Genomic DNA, 19,876 nt, shown 5'->3' with positions numbered 1-19,876 from the left:
CCACAGGGTGAGGAGCAGTTCATAAATGCCATTTCATCATCCAACAGTCGTACTTTCCAGTATTAGGAGTGGGGAGAAGATCATCACTGGAACTCATCCAGCAGTGAAATGGTTTTAGTTTCCTTCCCTTAGCTGGGGAATAGGGAAAGGGGAACTGTTTATAGAAGAAATACCCACAACAAAGGAAAAAAAATCACAACTACACATCCAAGGTTGCTCCACAGAAGCAGCAAAATTCTCAGACCATGTCTGCACACACATCCTGACTTCTGACTCAGAGCAATGGGTACTGCCTTTCAACCACAGCTGACAGTATCCTCAATTGAGCAACAACCTTGCACTCAACGTCTGTAAGACCAAAGAGCTGATTGTGGACTGCAGACAGAGTAAGATGAGGGAACATACACCAGTCCGCAAAGAGGAATCAGAAGTGCAGAGGGTGAGCAGTTTCAAGTTCTTGAGTGTCAATATCTCTGAGGACCTTATCTGGACCCAACATATCGATGCAGTCATAAAGGCGGCAAGACGGTCTCCTATTTCATTAGGAGTTTGAGGAGATTTGGCATGTCATCAAAAACACTCACTAATTTTTTCAGATGTACTGTGGAGAGCGTTCTAACTGCACACGATGGAAGTAAGCTGCAGATAGTTGTAAACTTAGACAGTTCCATCCTGTAGTATCCAGGACATCTTCAAGGAGTGGGCCCTCAAAAGCACAATGTCCATCAGCCAGGACATGCTGTCTTTGCTGATGATACTAAATTGAGTGGAAAAGCAAATTGTGCTGAAGATATGGAGAATGGAGATATAGACAGGTTAAGTGAGTGGGCAAGGATCTGGCAGGTGGAGTACACTGTTGGTAAATGTGAAGTCATCCACTTTGGAAAGAAAAATGAAGGAGCTGATTGGTATGGTAAAAAAATTGCAGCATGCTGCTGTGCAGAGGGATTTGGGAGTGCTTGTGCATGTATCACAAAAGGTTGGTTTGCAGGTGCAGCAGGCTATCAAGAAGGCAAATGAAATGTTGGCCTTCATTGCTAGAGGGATTGAATTTAAGAGCAGGGAGGTTATGTTGCAACTGTACAGGGTACTGGTGAGGTCGCACCTGGAGTACTGCGTGCAGTTCTGGTTTCCTTACTTGAGGAATGATACACTGGCTTTGGAGGTGGTGCAGAGGAGGTTTACCAGGTTGATTCCAGAGATGAGGGGGTTAGACTATGAGGAGAGATTGAGTCACGTGGGACCGTACTCGTTGGAATTCAGAAGAATGAGAGGAGATCCTATAGAAACAAATAAAAATATGAAAGGCATAGACAAGATAGAGGCAGGAAAGTTGTTCCCACTGGTAGGTGAGACTAAAACTAGGGGACCTGGCATCAATATTTGGGGGTCTAGATTTAGGAAGGAGAGGAGGAGGAACTGCTTTTCCCAGAGAGTGGTGAATCTGTGGAATTCTCTGCCCAATGAAGCAGTGAAAGCTAGATCAGTAAATATATTTAAGACAAGGTTGGATAGATTTGTGCATAGTAGTGGAACTAAGGGTTATGGGGAAAAGGCAGGTAGACAGAGATGAGTCCATGGCCAGATCAGCCATGGTCTTATTGAATGGCAGAGCAGGCTGTACAGGCCAGATGGCCGACTCCTGCTCCTCTTTCTGATGTTCTTATGCATTGCCACCATCAGGGAGGAGGTACAGAAGACACACACTCAATGATTCAGGAACAGTTTCTTCCCCTCTGCCATTCAATTTCTGAATGGATAAAGAACCCATGAACACTACCTCACTACTTCTTTCAAAAAATTGTGTTCTTTTGCATTGCTTATTTAATTTAACTAATATATACAATGCCTATAAAAAAGTATTCACCCCCTTGGAAGTTTTCATATTTTATTGTTTTACTATATTGAATCACAGTGGATTTAATTTGGCTTTTTTGACACTGATCAACAGAAAAGACTCTTCCATGTCAAAGTGAAATATTGGTCTACATTTATTAAACTCAAAATAATTAATTGCATAGTTACTCACCCCTTCAAGTCAGAATTTAGTAGATGCACCTGTGTGTGGGTGGGTCTCCGTCACCTTTGTATATCTTCACTCTGCAATTTTTCCCCATTCTTCTTTACAAAACTGCTCAAGTTCTGTCAGATTGCATGGAGGTCATGAGCGTATTGCCCTTTCAAGTCCAGACACAAATTTTCATTTGGATTGAAGTCTGGACTCAGACTTGGCCACTCCAGGACATTAACTTTATTATTTTTAAGCCATTCATGAGTAGCTATGGCTTAATGCTTGAGGTCATTGTCTTGCTGGAAAACAAATCTCCTCAGTAGCAGTTCTCTTGTAGACTGCATCAGGTTTTCCTCCAGGATTTCCCTGTATTTTGCTGCATTCATTTTACCCTCTACCTTCACAAGCCTTCCAGGGCCTGGTGCAGTGAAGCATCCCCACAGCATGATGCAGCCACCACCATGCTTCCGGGATGATGTGTTTTTGATGATGTGCAATGTTTGGCTAATGCCAAACATATTGTTTATCCTGATAGCCAAAAAGGTCAATTTTGGTTTCATCAGACGATAGAACCTTCTTCCAGCTGACCTCAGAGTCTCGCACATTCCTCTGGCAAACTCTAGCCAGGATTTCATGAGAACTGTTTTTAACAGTGCCTTTCTCTTTGCTACTCTCCCATTAAGCTGCGACTGGTGAAGCACCCGGACAACAGTTGTTGTATGGGCAGTCTCTCCCATCTCAGCCACTGAAGCTTCTAACTCCCCCAGAGATGTCATAGGTCTCCTGGTGACCCTCCTCACTAGTCCCCTTCTTGCTCAAGCATTCAATGTTTGAGGACAGCCTGCTCTAGGCAGATTTACAGCTGTGCCATATTCTTTCCATTTCTTGATGATTAACTTAACTGTACTCCAAGGGATATTTAGTAACTTGGAAATTTTCTTCTATCCATCTCCTGACTTGCACTTTTCAATAATCTTTTGGTGGAGGTGCTTGAAATGTTCTTTTGTTTTCACAGTGTATTTTTTGCCAGTTTACTGACTCACCAGCAGCTGGGTCTTCCAGATACAGGTGTATTTTACTACACTCAATTAAAACACCTTGACTGCACACAGCCTTCCAAAAACAGATCTCCGTTTAACTAATTACGTGACTTCTAAAACCAATTATCTGCACCAGTGATGATTTGCAGAGTCATACTGAAGGGGGAGCATACTTATGCAAATAATTCCTTTGTGTTTTATATTTGTCATTAATTTAGATCACTTTGTAGAGATCTGTTTTCACTTTGACATGAAAGAGTTATTTTCTATTGATCAGTGTCAAAAAAGCCAAATTAAATCCACTGTGATTCAATGTTGTAAAAACAATAAAACATGAAAACTTCCGGGGGGGATGTGAATACTCATTTTAGGCATTGTATATTTGTGTGTATATATATATATATATATGTGTGTGTGTGTGTGTGTGTGTGTGTGTGTGTGTGTGTGTGTGTGTGTGTGTGTGTGTGTGTGTGTGTGTGTGTGTATACTGTACTTACTGTACTTTACATTATTTTCTCTCTATTATTACATATTGCACTGTACTGCTGCTGCAAAATTAACAAGTATCATGGCATAAGCTGGTGATATTAAACCTGTTTCTGAAGACAGATAGTGCAATGTTCTTGGGTCCATGCAGCATTGAGGCGGGGGTGGACAGGGAGCCAGAAGGGAAAGCCCTTAGAGGTTGGTGTCTCCCAGATCAGCCAGCAAATCCATTACCACAGTGCAATTCTGCACCAACCTTGGAGGCATTTGCCATCATCTCCACCCTGCGGAATGTCAACTTACCCCTTGCAACCTTAACTACTCTCCCCTTAAACGGTTCTGATTGTTTGATGCAAAACAATATGTCTGTTTCTTTTGTCAACATGTGACAGATTGGTCTTAGTAGCAGATGAGGGTTATATTTTCCAGCACGTACGTAACACAGTTTAGTGTGGCAACTGCTCTGCGCAAAGCTGCAGGGAAGTGCAGACTTACCACGGTCAGCTTAGTCCTTCATGAAAACCAGCTTCCCCTTGTTGTGCATTTAACATTTCAGTAACACTTGGGTAATATTATCAATATATTGTTTAATTAAGCATTCTTTGTTGTTTACATAATTCATTATGGGTAATATGTAAAAGAACGTGGATGACATATGTCATCATGCCACCATATCATACATGTGCATCTCGCTGAAACTAAAACTAAGAACGTGGCTCTGTGTTTTTCTGTTAGTTTTATGTTTTGGAGTCACATAACACCCCTCATAGACTCCCACTGCCTCAGAGAAGCAGCTAGGGTAATCAAAGACCTGTCTCATCTTGATATTCTCTCTTCTCCCCACTTCCAAAGGGCGGAAGAATAAACCAGACTCAAGGCCAGCTTCTATCCCACTGTTATAAGACTCTTGAATGGACCTCTTCCACATTGAAGATGAACTCCTGACTTCACAATCTGTCTCATCATCTCCATGCACCCTATTGTCTACCTGCACTGCACTTTCTCAGTAACTGAAGCTGCAGCAATCTATTCCACATTTTTGTAAATGCTTTTCACTTTGAAATACCTCAATGTGCTTGTGTTTTGGAATGATCTGTATGGATGGTATGCATAACAAAGTTTTTCACCGTATCTCAATACATGGACAATGATAGACCAATTACCAAATGGAAAATGCCAATACCAGAACAATTTCATACTGATGACAGAAACAGCCTGAAGGGTCTCAATACGAAATACCAAAAGCAGAACCACCAAGATGTGAGAAGTGATAACTTTCAACCTCAGTCTGCAAAGAATGGAATCAGACTTCATTACATACACGGCAACTAAAGGTATGTCTGTATTCAACTAAACTTGAATACATTAAACCAAACTAAAGGAGGGGGTTTTCAGGAAAGGGAAGTTAGGAGAACACACACCAGACCTCATCGAGGGATCAGCAGTGGAAAGGGTGAGCAGTTTCAAATTCTTGGATGTCAACATTTCTGAAGACCTACCCTGGGCCTAACATATTGATGCAATGATGAAGAAGGCATGCCAATAACTACATTTCATTAAGAGTTTAAGAAAATTTGATCTGTCATCAAAGACTCTAGCAAATTTCTGCAGATGTACCATGGAGAGCATTCTAACTGGTTGCTTTGCCATCTGGTATGGAGGGGCCAATGCACAAGATCGTAAAATGCTGTAGAGAGCTTTAACCTCAGCCAGCTCCATCATGGACTCTAGCTTTCCCACCATAGTCCTTCAAAGCACTATGCCCCAACAGTGCAGCATCCATTATTACTGACCTCCCACACCCAGGACATGTCCTCTTTTCATTACTACCATCAGGCAGGAAGGACAGGAGTCTGAAGGTACGCACTCAACCTTTGAGGAACAGTTTCTTCCCCTCCATCATCAGATTTCTGAAATGCTGTAATGTGAAGGGTTAGTTTACTTGTCAGTCAAAAGCTGCTTCTACCATGCTGGTAGCTCTTCCCGATTGGTTGCCTTGTGTGCCATGGCACTGGTGTCCAGTTTCAGGTACCTCAAGGGCTTTCCTTTGTCCCCAGGGTCTCATCTTCGTATTGAGGTCATGACCAGTGCTTAAGATCCATCGGGAAAGTATGCTGCAGATACAGGAGGGCCCACGTGCACACTTAGCCAAGTATATGCTTGTTGAATGTTTAGTTTTGTAGTTGTGTAACTTGGGGAGCTTAATGAGGTACCTGTTGAGTTTGAAGTATTACTGAAAATTTAGTGTCATAGTTCGTGCAACTCAGGGTGGTTTAGATATTTGGCAAATGTTTTGCTGTTTGTAAATAAGTGGTTAATGTACCTATTCATAATCTGTCTCTTCTGTCTCACTTAACAAACTTGTGAACCTGCTTCCTCATAACAAATGGACATTCATGAAGCTATGAACACTACCTCTGTTTTGCTCTCTTTTTGGACGACTTATTTTCTATATTTATTATTGCAGCTTATAGTATGTTTTTATTATTAAGTGTTATATTGTACTAATGCCACAAGACAACAGATTTCACAACATATTCCAGTGATAGTAAAACTGATTCTGATTGTTTTAAAATTAGCACCTTTGAGCAGGTGTAAAATGCCAATATCTGTGGAAATGTATGCGATGACTTTAAACTCCATAATATGTTGTTTGTTTGCCTCCTGCCCAGCCTTTAATCTGCCAATGATTAGACCGGGTGACTTCCTGACACCTCCTCCTTCTTCACTGTACAAACTTAGCAGAGGTCAGGGACCAAGTTCAGAGTCATCACTCTAAACTGCGCTCCAGATGACCTATGGTTTAATGAGGGTACACTTGCCCCTGAGCTAGAAGGTCATTGGTTCAAGACCCAATTGAGTTCAATATCCATACTAACACTCTGTTAAGGGAAGGAAGTGTGAAACCACTGCCCACCTTCTTGCTCAGGTAGATGTAATAGATCATTTCAAAGGCAATGTCCTGACTGATATCCACCCTTCAGTGAACTCCACCATAGATGATCTGATTATTGCCTTGCCGCCTTCGGGGGATCACAGTGTGCGAACTTACCACTACGTTATCTATTCTAAAGTGCCGAGCAGACTTGAGAAAATGTTCCATTGACTGCAAAGAGCTTTGAATGAAAGATTAACATTTATAGCATACCTCTCACAACCCCAGGAAGTTATAAACTTTCCTTGTTAGGGAGCACAACGGGCAATTTGTGCACGTTAAGTTTCCCATAAACAACAATATTTATTTACAGTGCCTATAAAAAGTACTCACCACCCACGGAAGTTTTCGTATTTTATTATTTTAGAACGCTGAATCACAGTGGATTTAATTTGGCTTTTTTGACTCCGATCAACAGAAGAAGACACTTCAGTGTCAATGTGAAAGCAGATCTCAACAAAGTGATCTAAATGAATTACAAATATGAAATGCAAAATAATTGATTACATAAGTATTCACCCCCTTCAATATGACTCACCAAATCATCACTGGTGCAGCCAACTGGTTTTGGAAGTCACATAATTAGTTAAATGGAGATCACCTGTGTGAGTCAGGTGTTTCAATTGTAGTAAAAATACACCTGTGTCTGGAAGGTCCAATTGTAGGTGAGTCAGTGTTCTGGCAAAATCTACACCATGAAGGTAAGAGAATATTAAAAGCAACTCTGTTAAAAGATTATTGAAAAGTGCAAGTCCGGAGATGGATAGAAAAATATTTCCAAGTCACTGAATATCCCTTGGAGTACAGTTAAATCAAGAAATGGAAAGAATATGGTACAACTGTAAATATGCCTTGAGCAGGCAATCCTCAAAGAAACATGCAAGAAGGGTACTAGTGAGTGAGGCCACCAAGAGACCTATGACAACTCGAGAGGTGTTACAAGCTTTAGCGGCTGAGTTGGGAGACTGCACGTACTGCAACTGGTGTCCGGGTGTTTCACTTGTTGCAGCTTTATGGAAGATTATCAATGAGAAAGACACTGTTGAAAAAAACTCACATGACATCTTGGCTAGAGTTTGCCAGAAGGTGTGTGGGAAACTCTGAAGCCAGCTGGAGAAGGTTCTAAGGTCTGATGAAACCAAAATTGAGCTTTTTGGCTGTCAGGCTAAATGCTATGTTTGACATAAGTCAAGCACCACACATCATCAAAAACACACCATCCCTACCGTGAAGCATGGTGGTGGCTGCATCATGCTGTGGGGATGCTTCACTGCAGCAGGCCCTGGAAGGCTTATGAAGGTAGAGGGTAAAATGAATGCAGAAAAAATTAGGGAAATCCTGGAGGAAAACCTGATGCAGTCTGCAAGAGAACTGCGACTTGGGAGATTTGTTTTCCAGCAAGACAGTGACACCAAGTATAAAGCCAAAGTTACACAGGAATGGCTTAAAAACAACAAAGTTATTGTCCTGGAAGAGCCAGGAGAGAGACCAGACCTCAATCCTATTGAGAATTTGTGTTTTGACTTGAAAGGGCTGTACACTCACAGTCCTCATGTAATCTGATAGAACTTGAGCAGCTTTGTAAAGAAGAATGGAGAAAAATTGCAGAGTGACTATATGCAAAGCTGATAGAGACCTATCCACACAGACTCAAGGCTGTAATTGCTGTCAAATGTACATCTATTAAAAACTGACTTGAAGGGGGTGAGTAAATACGCAATCAATTATTTTGTGTTTAATAAATGTAGTCCAATTTGTAAAAATTTGTTTTCACTTTGACATGATGGAGCCTTTTCTGTTGATCAGTGTCAAAGAAGCCAAATTAAATCCACTGTGATTCAATATTGTAAAACAATAAAGCATAAAGACTTCTAAGGGAGGGGTGAATACTTTTTATAGGCACCGTATTTATTTATTCATTCATTTTATTGGGATACAGCATGGAATAGGCCCTCTCAGTTCATCCAGCAATGCCCCAATTTAATCCTCACCTAATCATAGGACAATTTATAGTGACCAATACGTTTTTTAGATTGTGGGAGGAAACCGTCATGGGAAGAACATACAAACTTCTTACAGACAGTGGGGTGAATTACTGTAAAGCATTGAGCTAACCACTATGTCACTGTTCCTTATGACATAAAAGAGTCAATGCTAGATCACATATTATTCCTTCCTATGCTCCCCATATATGCACCATCGTTGTTCAGATCCTATTATTCAGCTACACGTGAAGGACAAATCACTAGACTTTATCAGGAGCAAGAGGGTAGCCAGAGGAAGAGTGGGTCCCCTTGGAAACCAAAAGGATGATCGAAGTGGGCCTGGCCCTAAATGAGTACTTCTCATTTGTACTCACCAAGCAGAGGGATTTAGAAGATAGTGAGTGCAGGGAGGAGCACGTGGATAACCTGGTGCAAGTCAGTGCTAAGGAGAAGGTGTTGGGTATCCTGGGTTACAATGGGGTGGATAAATCCCGAGGGCTGGATGTGATCTATTCTGGTTTCTATGGGAAGCAGGGGAATAGATAGCTGGAGCCCCGATGGAAATGCAGTGCATCTTCACTGGCCACAGCTGTGATAACCCAAAAATTCGAGGAAAATTAATATTGTCTCTTTATTAAAGAAAGGGAGCATGGGCAGGCCAGGTAACAACAAATTTCATGACATGGGCTAGTGATATTCAACCTATTTCTGATTCTGAATCTGAGCAGGCTGGTGAACCTTACATTAGTGGTAGGGAAGTTATTGGAGAAAATTTTATAGATGGGATTTATGTTAATTTTATTTAGAGATACAGGTTCGTAACAAGCCCTCATTGCCCTATTAGACCCGTGTGCCAATTAGCCTATACGATCCGTACAAGGGAGGAAACCGAAGCACCCAGAGGAATCGCAGATGGTCGTGAGGAGAACGTACAGTGGCAGAATTGAACCTGGGTTGCTGGCACTGTAACAGTGTCACATAAACCACTTCCTTACCATGTCACTCTCCAGTGTTTCATGTGGGTTGCTCAGTTCCTGCAGCAGTTTGATGAATGAGTTTGGTGAAATTCGGAAAGGCTTTGTAGCAGGGAAATCCCGCCTCACTAATTTCATTGAGTTTTTTTGAGGAGGTACCTTCAAAAAAACAGATTATTGGAAACGGGGTGATAGTTATTATCTAAACGGACTCAACAAGGGTTCCACATGGATGACTGGTCCATGGGATCCAAGGCCAGGCTTGCTAATTGGATCCAAAACAGGCTTTGTGGTAGGAGGCTGAGCCTAGAAAGGGAGGGATGCTTTGCTGATTGGAAAACTGTGTTCAGCGGTGGTACCGCAGGGAACTTTGTCATGCATGTTAGCAACTTGAATTGGTAAACCTGCAGATGATGAGGAGGTTGATGGTGCTGTGAATAGCAAGGAAGGTGTTCACGGCCACAGTGGAGTACAACTCAGATGGAAAGAGGGTGGAACATTGGCACATGGAATTTAATCCTGGCAACTCTATTGGAAGTGAAATAGGAGTAGAACATTATCACAACTTGATGAACAGAGGAAACTTGGAGTTGAAATCTATGAGACTATTCAATACCCTGTCCCACCAAGGTCTTGCCACTAGGACAGCAAGCAATTTACTGCGCTGTTTATATACGCTGCACTTTACCGCATGAATTTTGAATTGTGTATTGTCAACATGTTGTATAATATTTTGGTTTATGTGCCGTGTGTGATGTAATGTTGTGTTGGTCTGGAGGAACATTATTTCGTTTGGTCATACAAATGTACAGTCAGATGACAATGAACTTGAACACAGGCAGATAAAGTGGTGTAGGAGGCTTATGGCATGTCTGTCTTCCTGGGTCAGGGTACTGGATATATAAGGTGTGATGTTATGTTGCAATTTTGCAAAACTCTAGTTAGACGGCACTGAGGGTATTGTATGCGGTTATGGTCACCACACAAAAGGAAGGATGTGATTGCACTGGAGAGATTCACCGGGATGCTGTCTGGATTGGAGGGTGTTGGGTATGAAGAGATGTGGTGTGCAACACTATGACCATGACTGTATTAACTTTCACCCCTGAGGATACCCTAAATGGAAACAATGTGTGTTTACCACTCACATGCACACGAGAAGCAATGCACGGTGGCCAATTCACCAACCAATCCAGAAGACCAATCCAATTCAATTCTGTTGAAGTCTGTTAGGGGTTTATACATTTTCCCTGCGGCCAGGTGGGTTTCCTCTGAGTGCTCCAGTTTCCTCCCACCATCCAAAAACGTGCCAGTTAGTAGGTACTTAGAGATTCAACGTGAATAGGCCCCTCTTGCCCTTTGACCCATGCTGCCTACAGCCCACAAATTCAGACCTGGCCATGAGGATGTGAATAGCACTGTAGAATTGAAAGTTGCCCTGGGCTCTGTCATGGCAACCCCTGGTAGTACTCCTGCTTACCCTGGATAAACAGCTTGCTGATGCAGGTAATCTGCAGAAGGATCACAGCTAAGTCTCAGAACGTTACCTCAGAAAGGTGTGCAATCCTACAGAGGTGACAGCAAGGTAAAGAAAAATATTTGTCTTCTGGAATGCTTTCAGCTGCGTGATTTATGGGAAGGCTTCAAAGGGGATTTTACTGACTGAAGTGAGAGCACAATCAGCTTGCACCTTGTTTCCTCCACCTTGGTATTTATGGACTAAGTAATGCAATCAGTGAGATAGTTGTATAGATAATAGTGGACCTCTGGGAGTGATTATGAAGCACAAATCTAATTGAGGTGTTCTCATGACATAAACTCTGGGATTGAAGCTCAAGTGGATTATAAATTAGGAATTTAAAAATATACGTACATATATAAATTAATGTGATGTGTTTCATTCATTCATGCGATATGAAGAGCTGTTCGTGATTAAAATATGGTGGCGATAGCATAGCAGTCAGTGTGAAGCTATTACAGCTCGGGGTGTTGGAGTTCCAAGTTCAATTCCGACGGCGCCTGCTCGTTTTCCACCCATGACCCCATGTGCTTCCATCAAGTAGTCCACCTTCCTCTCACAGTCCAAAGACGTATCGGTTAGTAGGTTAATTGGTCACTGTAAATTTTCCTGCGATTAGGCTAGGATTAAATTGATGGGTTGCTGGAGGCTCGGCTCAAAGGGCCGAAAGGGCCTGTTCCACACTATGTATCTAAATAAAATAAAATGAATATGGGGTGGTTCTGTGTCTTACAGAGCAGTATTGGGCTGTATTGTTATCACCTGCCTGAAGGCTTTTGGCTGTGGAAGCCATCTTTAAATCCGTCCGTGTCCTCACTTCCTCACCTGACAACCTTGCCGGGCGGGAGTTTCCCAATAATGTGGCCTTGCAAATTGGATGGTTAATTACTGTTGTCACATGTACCAAGATGCAATGAAATGCCTTTGTTTTGTGCGCTGTCCAAACAGATTGTGCCATACGTAATTGTATTAAGATGATGAAAAGGAAGAAAAGTTGGAATTGGAATCAGGTTCGGCATCACTGGCACAAGTTGTGAAACCTGTGGCAACAGTACATTGCAAGGCATAGTAACAAACACTATAATTTACAACATGAAATGTATACCATCCTAAGTGGGAATATTTGATCACACAAAGAGTATAGTGCTGTAACTACAGAGAAAGTGCAGTGCAGGAAGACAAATAAAGATAAGGATTAACTTTATTTGTTACATATACATCAAAACATTCAAAATTCAAAGTATATTTATTATTAAGTGCATATGCAATATACAGCCTTGAAATTAGTTTCTCCTTTGTTTCGTGACTGTCTGTGTGGAAGACGAGGAACCAACCCGTCCAAAGAGAAACCTCAAACCTCCCCTCCCTATGTGGGGGAGAAAAAAATTGGGCAAACAGCCTCAAAAAAACGTAGAGTGAAACACATCATTTGCATCAATGACTAACAGTGTCTGAGTGTGTGCTGGGGGCAGCCCGCAAGTGCTGCCGTGATTATGGCATCAACGTAGCACGCCCACAACCTAACCTGCACCTCTATGAAATGTGGGAGCCAGACCGAACACCGGGAGGAAAGCTACGTGATGCAAGAGGCCCGACAAATTAGACTGAAAGATCAAGAGGCATATTTCTGTGTCTGTTCCAGAGTCTGAGAACGGCAGATTTTAGAAGCTGTCCTTTGACGGCTTGCTACAAATCTTGAAAATAAATAACTGAGCGACTCCCACAAAATGCTGGAGAAACTCAGCAGGTCGGGCAGCATCTATGCAAATGAGCAAACAGTTAACATTTTGGGTTCGTGGTCAGGACTGGAAAGGAAGGGGGACGATGTCAGAATAAGCAGGTGGAGGGAGGGGAAGGTGGACACGCTGGAAGGTGATGGGTGAAGCCAGATAGGTGAGGGAGGGGTGAAGCAAGAAGCTAGGAGGTGAGGAGAGGAAAAGACAAAGGGCAGGAGAAGGAGTCTGATAGGAAAGGAGAGGGGATCATGAGAAAAAGGGAAGGAAGAGGTGAACTGGGGGCATTGAGAGTTGGGAGTGGGGAAATTAATAAGGGAATGGGGGAAAAATATTACTGGAAGTTGGAGGAAGTGTTCACGCCATCAAATCAGTGGCTACCTATATGGAATATGAGGTGTCATTCCAATCTGAGAGTGGCCTCATCATGGTGGAAGAGGAAGCAATGGACCAGCATGTCTGAATGGCGATAGGAATTAAAATGTTTGGCCACTGGGAAATTGTGCTTGTTGTGGATGCAGCTGAGGTGCCAGACAAAGTGGTTCCCCAGTCGACGTCGGGTCTCACCAATATGGAGGAAACCGCATCTGGAGGATGACACCAACAGATTTGCAGGCGAAGTGTTGCCTCACCTGGAAGGAAGGATTGTTTGAGGCCCTGAAAGTAGTTATGGGAGGAGGTTAAAGGGCAAATGTGGCACTTCGGCCCACTTGCAAGGATATTAAATGAGATGGGTGTCCACCACTTGGGTTTCACAGGCAGGAACATGGTGAGGTAGCTGATTGAAAAGTTGTGCTTCAAATGGGCTTTTGCAGAGAGGGGGCATGGTGGTTGAAGCTCTTTTCCGAAGGTCAGCGCTTAACAACACAAAACCCCAGAGTCTGACACAGATGCCAGTGACTCTTTCAAACAACATGACCACCAAGAGGGCTTGTACACTTCCTCCAGTGGATCTAGTTTTGGATCCAAGATGCTAAAAGAGTAGGGAACATTTCCCCAGGGTCAGTGCCAATATTATTCTTCTTACTTATTACACCATGAACATCGAGTTCTCAAACTTCTGGTGTTGCCCCCCCAATCCCCCACTTCTCCATTTCCCTCTCTCACCTCATCTCCTTGCCCGCCCATCGCCTCCCTCTGGTGCTCCTTCCCCCTCTTTTCTTTCTTCCATGGCCTTCTGTCTCTTTCACCAAGCAACTTCCCAGCTCTTTACTTCATCCTTCCCCCTCCAGGTTTCACCTATCACCTGGCGTTTCTCTCTCCCCTCCTCCCACCTTTTAAATCTGCTCCTCAGCTTTATTTCTGCAGTCCTGCTGAAGGGTCTCGGCCAGAGTGTCAACTGTACTCCTGCTTGTCCCCTAGATGCTGCCTGGCCTACTGAGTTGCTCCAGCAGCTTGTGGGTTTTGCTCAGGTTTCCTCCTGTTTGCGACAGAGTGAGCACTGTCACCTTGCCCTGGTGAAGCCTGTGTTCCTGAGATCCTGAGAGCAATGCCATCAGGGGCTTAGCTCCTGGTAAAGTCAAAGGGAGGTTCCAGTAAAAGAGTGATCCCAACGGCAGACTGTTGGAAGATAATGACACCTGTGAAAGGCAGTGAAGGTGGAGGCGGGCTGCAGCAGTCCTCCTGCGTTCCATGCCACTGAAATCTGACCCCATCTGTCGAGGACTGTGTGTTGGCTGCCTCTGCATCAGCCTTCCCACATTAAACAAAATCATGTCCAGGCGTTTTCCATTAAGGGAATCCACACTAACATCCTGGAAACCCCTCAGGAGAAGATCATACTCGATATAAATGACTGCACTATTACAGCACGGTAAGCCGTTCAGCTCAGACAGTTTCCAGCAGTTCAACCCAGTCAGTCTTGTTCTACCCTCTACTTATTCCCCTCTGGCCCCACAACATATTATGCCTCATAACTTCCCCTTCTGATTTTCTCTTGTCACTTATCCAAGGAATAATCTTCTTTCTTTTTTCTTTTTCAATCTTTTTATTAAATTTCATATATAAAAAAAAAACAACACATAATAATGAATAGATTACAGATTCAATAAACTTGAGATTACATTAGTAATAGGATAATAATATCCTATTAAAACATCCATCAACAAAAGGTACATAAATCAATCAAGTCTATATAAATATATATGGAAAAAAAAACAAAAATAATCATCGAAAAAAGAAAAAAAAATTGAAATTATATATGAGAAAAAATATATATTGAAAAAAAATACTAAACTAAAACTAACATGGGCAATAATAGCACTTTATAAATATATGAAGGTGTCAAGAAAAGAACTCCGGAACTCCATACATGAACAAGGATAAGTAGAGAAAAGGATCTGAAATAGGCCAAATTAATTCATATGAAAGATAATCTTCATTAGTTAATTAGTCCCATCAGTATGTCTTTGGGTTGTTGGAGGAAACCAGAGCATCTGGGGGAAACCCGTGCAGAGATTTTGCAAATTATAAGCAGCCAGCGGCAGAGGTCGGGATTGAACCTGACTCTTTACAGCTATGAACGTTCCTGTTTTGTTCGTATCTTTCCATGCACCATCAGCGTCAAGGATAGCTTCAATCCCACTGTTGAGCACTTCAGACAAACCTCTGATAGTGCTAAAATATGAAATCTTGCTCTCGCATTCTATCTCAATGTGGCCCTTGTAAGTTATTTGTCTACCTGCATTGCACTCTCTCTGTAACTGTAACACTATATCCTACATTCTGTTTTTCTTTATACTACTGAGATATAATTAAATATGCAATGATTTGTCTGATTGGCATGCTAACAAAAGCTTTTTGCTTCATCTTGATCCACATGACAATAATATTCCAATTCCTTACTCATAATCACTTAAACAGTTCTCAGTTTGTTGTTTCTATGGAGCTTGAACTGTGCACATTGGCTCTTGAACTTCCGTAATTCCACATTGTTTCCATTTGGCCCATTGAGTCCATGCCAGCTCACAGAACAATGCCAGTCCCCCTATAATTTCTTCCCCGCCACCCCCCACCCCACATTTCCATCCCAACTCTGTTGGGGCAACTTGCAGCGGTCATTAACTTGCTGTCTACTTTCCCTTGGGTTGTGGGAGGAAACGGGAGCACCAGGTGGAAACACACGAGGTCACAGGGTGGATGGACAAACTCTGTGCAGAAAGTGCCCGAGGTCAGGATCATGCCCAGTCACTGGAACGGTGAGTCAGCGGTTCGGCCGCTGTACAATCTGAGCAGATGATTAACAGAGCTGGAGTTCCACAGCTCCAAAGATGAGATCTATGATTTGTCCTGGGCATTGTTAGTCCATTTCTCTGTCTGCACCTTCCAGCATCTGTCCCCAGCCCTCTCTCCCAATGCCAGTCCTCACCACCCCTACTTGACGATCTGCCCATCGTCCCTCAATCCCCTTGGTCCACCAGTCACCTCTGCTCCCCCTCTTCTCTTTATATACTGACTACCTCCCCTCTCTCCTCTCAGACCTGATGCTTGGTTTCAACACAATGTCAAAAATTCCTTTCCTCCAGCAGATTCAAATAATTAAAGATACAGTAGGGTAATTGGCCATTCTGCCCACTAAGTCAATTGCCTTACTAACTTGTATGGCTCTAGAATGTGGTGAGGAGACTGGAGCACTCTGTGAAACCTATGAGGTCACTGAGAGAGCGTGCAAACTCCTTACAGACAGCGGAATCGAACTCTGAACACTGACACTGTAATAACTGTTACACTACAGATTGCTTCTTCCTCGGGGTTATTAATCTGGTATCTTAACCACAGTTCTCCAGGGTAACCACAACCCTGCCATTGGATTTGAAGGCTTGTGTGCCTCAGTGACCGAGAGAGCTACGTTGCCTGGAGTTAGGACATTACGCTTTCGTTCTTGGTAGGATCACGCATGCCAAACAGATCAAAGGGTAGAGGCTGGACCTCCAGGTTTGGCGTTCACCTCAGGGCTAACAGCCCTAACTGGTAAAATGAAATTGTTACGGAAACACCAGTGAATAATCCTTCAACACCTGAAGGTGTCTAGCGTTTTCACCCAGGATTTGCATGACTGACGATGGTGAAAACCGAGAGGAATCTACTGACATGGTGAAGAACGCCCCAAATACCGCCAGAGATGGAGGACCTTAATTGCTGCCCTACACGCCGGTGGTGTAATGGGTGGCAAGTAAATTAACCACCATACCTTCAGTTTCCTGCATTACAAATGGGATTACCCCAATAGATATAACACAGACTTTGGCATATTTTGAAAAAAAACTTGAAAATACTTTCCCCTTTAATGCAAGCATCAAACAGAGAAATGGCACACATGTTTATCAGTGATAACGTCTGGGAGAAGCTTCCTCCCGGGGCCACAACATGTCTGCCAGGCTCATACTCCATTTACAACAGTTGACTCCACTTCAACACACCTCATCGCACTTTGGAATGTCTGAAGTGGAAAGATGCTTTATCAATACGAGTCTTTCTTTGCTTTTATTTTCCATTGCTTTAACAGCATTGGGAGGAATGCAAGGTATGCCTAGCGTACAAAATTACTAAACCAATAATGATGGGAAATTGTTTTCCGGCCATTATTCTTTAAGTTGAATGTCTCCACCCAGATGGGTCCACCCACAGCTGCTAGGACTTTCACTAAGTAATCCAGGCTGTGACTGTGGATGGCGATTAGCAGGTGGAACATTTCACCTCAGCTCCAGACTGTCAAATTGGACAGAAGTGATGCAAGGAAAAAAAACTCAGTGCTCACTAACTTAACACACAGTTTGCCATTTAGTGATGTGGCTGCCTAATAAGAGAGCAAATTACCCTAGAGAGGTTCAAAGTTCAAACTAAATTTAAAATCGAAGCATGTGTGTATCACAACATACTAACTTGAGATTTATTTTGCTGCGGGCTCCAATAGAGAAAGGAGAGATGCAATATAATTTTACAAAAAGCTATACATAAGCAGAGATTGATGAACAAGTAATGTGTGAAAGAAGACAAACTATGCAAATGAAAATTATACTGAGGGCATGTGATGTAAAGAGTCCTTGAAACTGAGTCCTTAGGCCATAGAATCAGTTCGGAGTTGTGGTGAGTGAAATCATCTGCCCCTGTACAGGAGCCTGGTGGTTGTAGGGCAATAACTGTTCCTGACCCTGGTCCTGTGAGAGCCAAGGGTTCTGCACCTCCTGCTAGATAATAGTGGCGAGAAGGAGGCATACCTGGATGGTGGGGGTCCTTGATGATGGATTCTACTTCCTTACTTCCTTGTAAATGTGCTCAGCGGTGGGGAGGGCTTTGGAGGAAAATAAAATCGAGAACAAATTTAAAGTGGAAAAGAGTCCAAAGCACAAGTGAGGGCAACACGGTGGCAGAGCTGGATTCGAGCTGGTATCTTACAGCTCCGCTGAAGTGGGTTCAGTCCTGGCCAGGTGCTATCTGTGTGGAGCTTGCATGCTATCTTCTGTGGCACTGCAGGTTAATTGTCCACTGTGACCCTGCAGGTTAATTGTCCACTGTGACCCTATAGAATGCACTCCACTGCAACTTTCAGCCTCTTGTTCCTCTGAGTATAGATGAAACTCCAATAATCTGCTACCCGGTGATTCTGAATCCCGATTCAGCTCACTGTATGTTTTCAGTGTGCACTCCCTTTGAACCCTCCAACCCCTTCCGCCTGCTGGGACCCTGGCCCCCGTGCTCCCTTTCAACACCTGGTTCACCAGAAAATTCGTAACATCATGAAGCATCAAAGAAGTAAATGGAAAGTGTGTTTAACACCCAACAATCCATAAAATCTGTTAGTCAGGCATGAAAGTCCTGAGCATGCTGGATGAGAGGACCTTTACTGGAAAACGGTCTCCGCCCTCAGTCAGTAACAGCAGGTGGAGCCTGTAGTTTGAACTACTGACCAAGTGGATAGAGTTTCTGTTGGTTGGGGGGGGGGTGCATAGTTTGAGTTGCTGAGGATGTCTTGACAATAGAGTAGAGTAGAATAAATGTAAATTGGACATTTGATCATCGGAGTTATCGGGCTGAGGGGCCTGTGTCCCTGGCATATGGCTGTATAATGCACCGTGAAGGAAAGGGGTCATCAAACAATGTATGATAAAGCAACACCAACTCCGATGGATAGGTCATGTCATCCGGGTGCCTAACTGGCATCTCCCCGAACAGGTCCTTTACTCCCATTTGAAGGCAGGTCAGTGAGCCTCTGGTGGGGAAAGGAAAGGTTTCGCAGATAACATCAAAATCAGCCAGAAGAAATTCAACATTGCATCTAAACAGTGGGAAGGGATCGCACTCAGTCAAAGCACCTGGAAGAAATCTGTTCAAGAGGGAGCTGCACTACATGAGAACGAAACTTTGCTGTGCCACAAAGGACAAGCGGCAGCCGGGAAAGGAGAGGCGGAACAACAATAACCCAGCCACGACTTCGACTTGTCCGCGTTGCACCAGAATATGTGGATCCTGGGTTGGCTTCTCCAGCCACTTGAGGACCCACCAACAGGCAACCTCTTGAATACTCCAGTGGGTACCAGACCAGTGGGGTGAGGAAGATATGGGGCCAACGCAGCTGAGCCAAGCGCCTGATAGCTTCGGTAATTTGAGATGGAGGGGGATTAATGGCAACTTGGATTTAATACCTTGCATGTGTCCTCAGGCTCCAGATAGTGCAGCCATGAGATCAAGAAAGACACAATGCTTGAGCATCCCTGACTTTAGTCCATTAATGGCATTATGAGCTCTGAAAATACAGATGCTTCATTGCAGCTGGTAAAAGGACACCAGGAAGCCGGGAATGACATTACAGCCACAGTTGGCCCTTTTGGAGTCGAGTGATGCGCAGTAACTGTGATTTATAATGTCATGTGTGCACACACAAGGATTGGATTACCTCTCCTGACTCACTGAAAGGTATCCCGTGCTTTCTCTGTCCTGATAACGCAGATAGTGACACCACCTGCCTAAACATGCCCTTTGTGTGCTGAAAGTCCCACCGCTTTTAAAATCTTTCTATCATTAATTTTGATAGTGGTGAATTCCATCTTGTACAGCCCCTTGACATCATCAAATGTTTGTCATATCTTCTAAAATGAAGCTTTTAAATTTATTTTTTTATTTTATTGAAATACACAACCCTTTGAACTGTACTGCCCAGCATTCCTTGATTTAATCCTAGCCTAATCACAGGACAA

General features: G+C 43.2%; 1 long non-coding RNA gene across 1 annotated transcript in view; it reads left to right on the top strand.

Moving 5' to 3' along the window:
* Window positions 1-4,509, top strand: part of LOC132379262 (uncharacterized) — a 64,695-nt gene extending 60,186 nt beyond the window's left edge. The window contains exon 4 of the long non-coding RNA XR_009507346.1: window positions 4,390-4,509. This is a non-coding gene — a long non-coding RNA (uncharacterized LOC132379262). The remainder of the gene's footprint in view (window positions 1-4,389) is intronic.
* The last annotated feature ends 15,367 nt before the right edge of the window (window positions 4,510-19,876 follow it).

This window comes from Hypanus sabinus, chromosome 21, assembly GCF_030144855.1.
Source record: "Hypanus sabinus isolate sHypSab1 chromosome 21, sHypSab1.hap1, whole genome shotgun sequence".
NCBI lineage: Eukaryota > Metazoa > Chordata > Chondrichthyes > Myliobatiformes > Dasyatidae > Hypanus > Hypanus sabinus.
The sequence above is the reverse complement of the archived record's forward strand: the minus strand, read 5'-3'. Positions and strand labels throughout refer to the sequence as shown.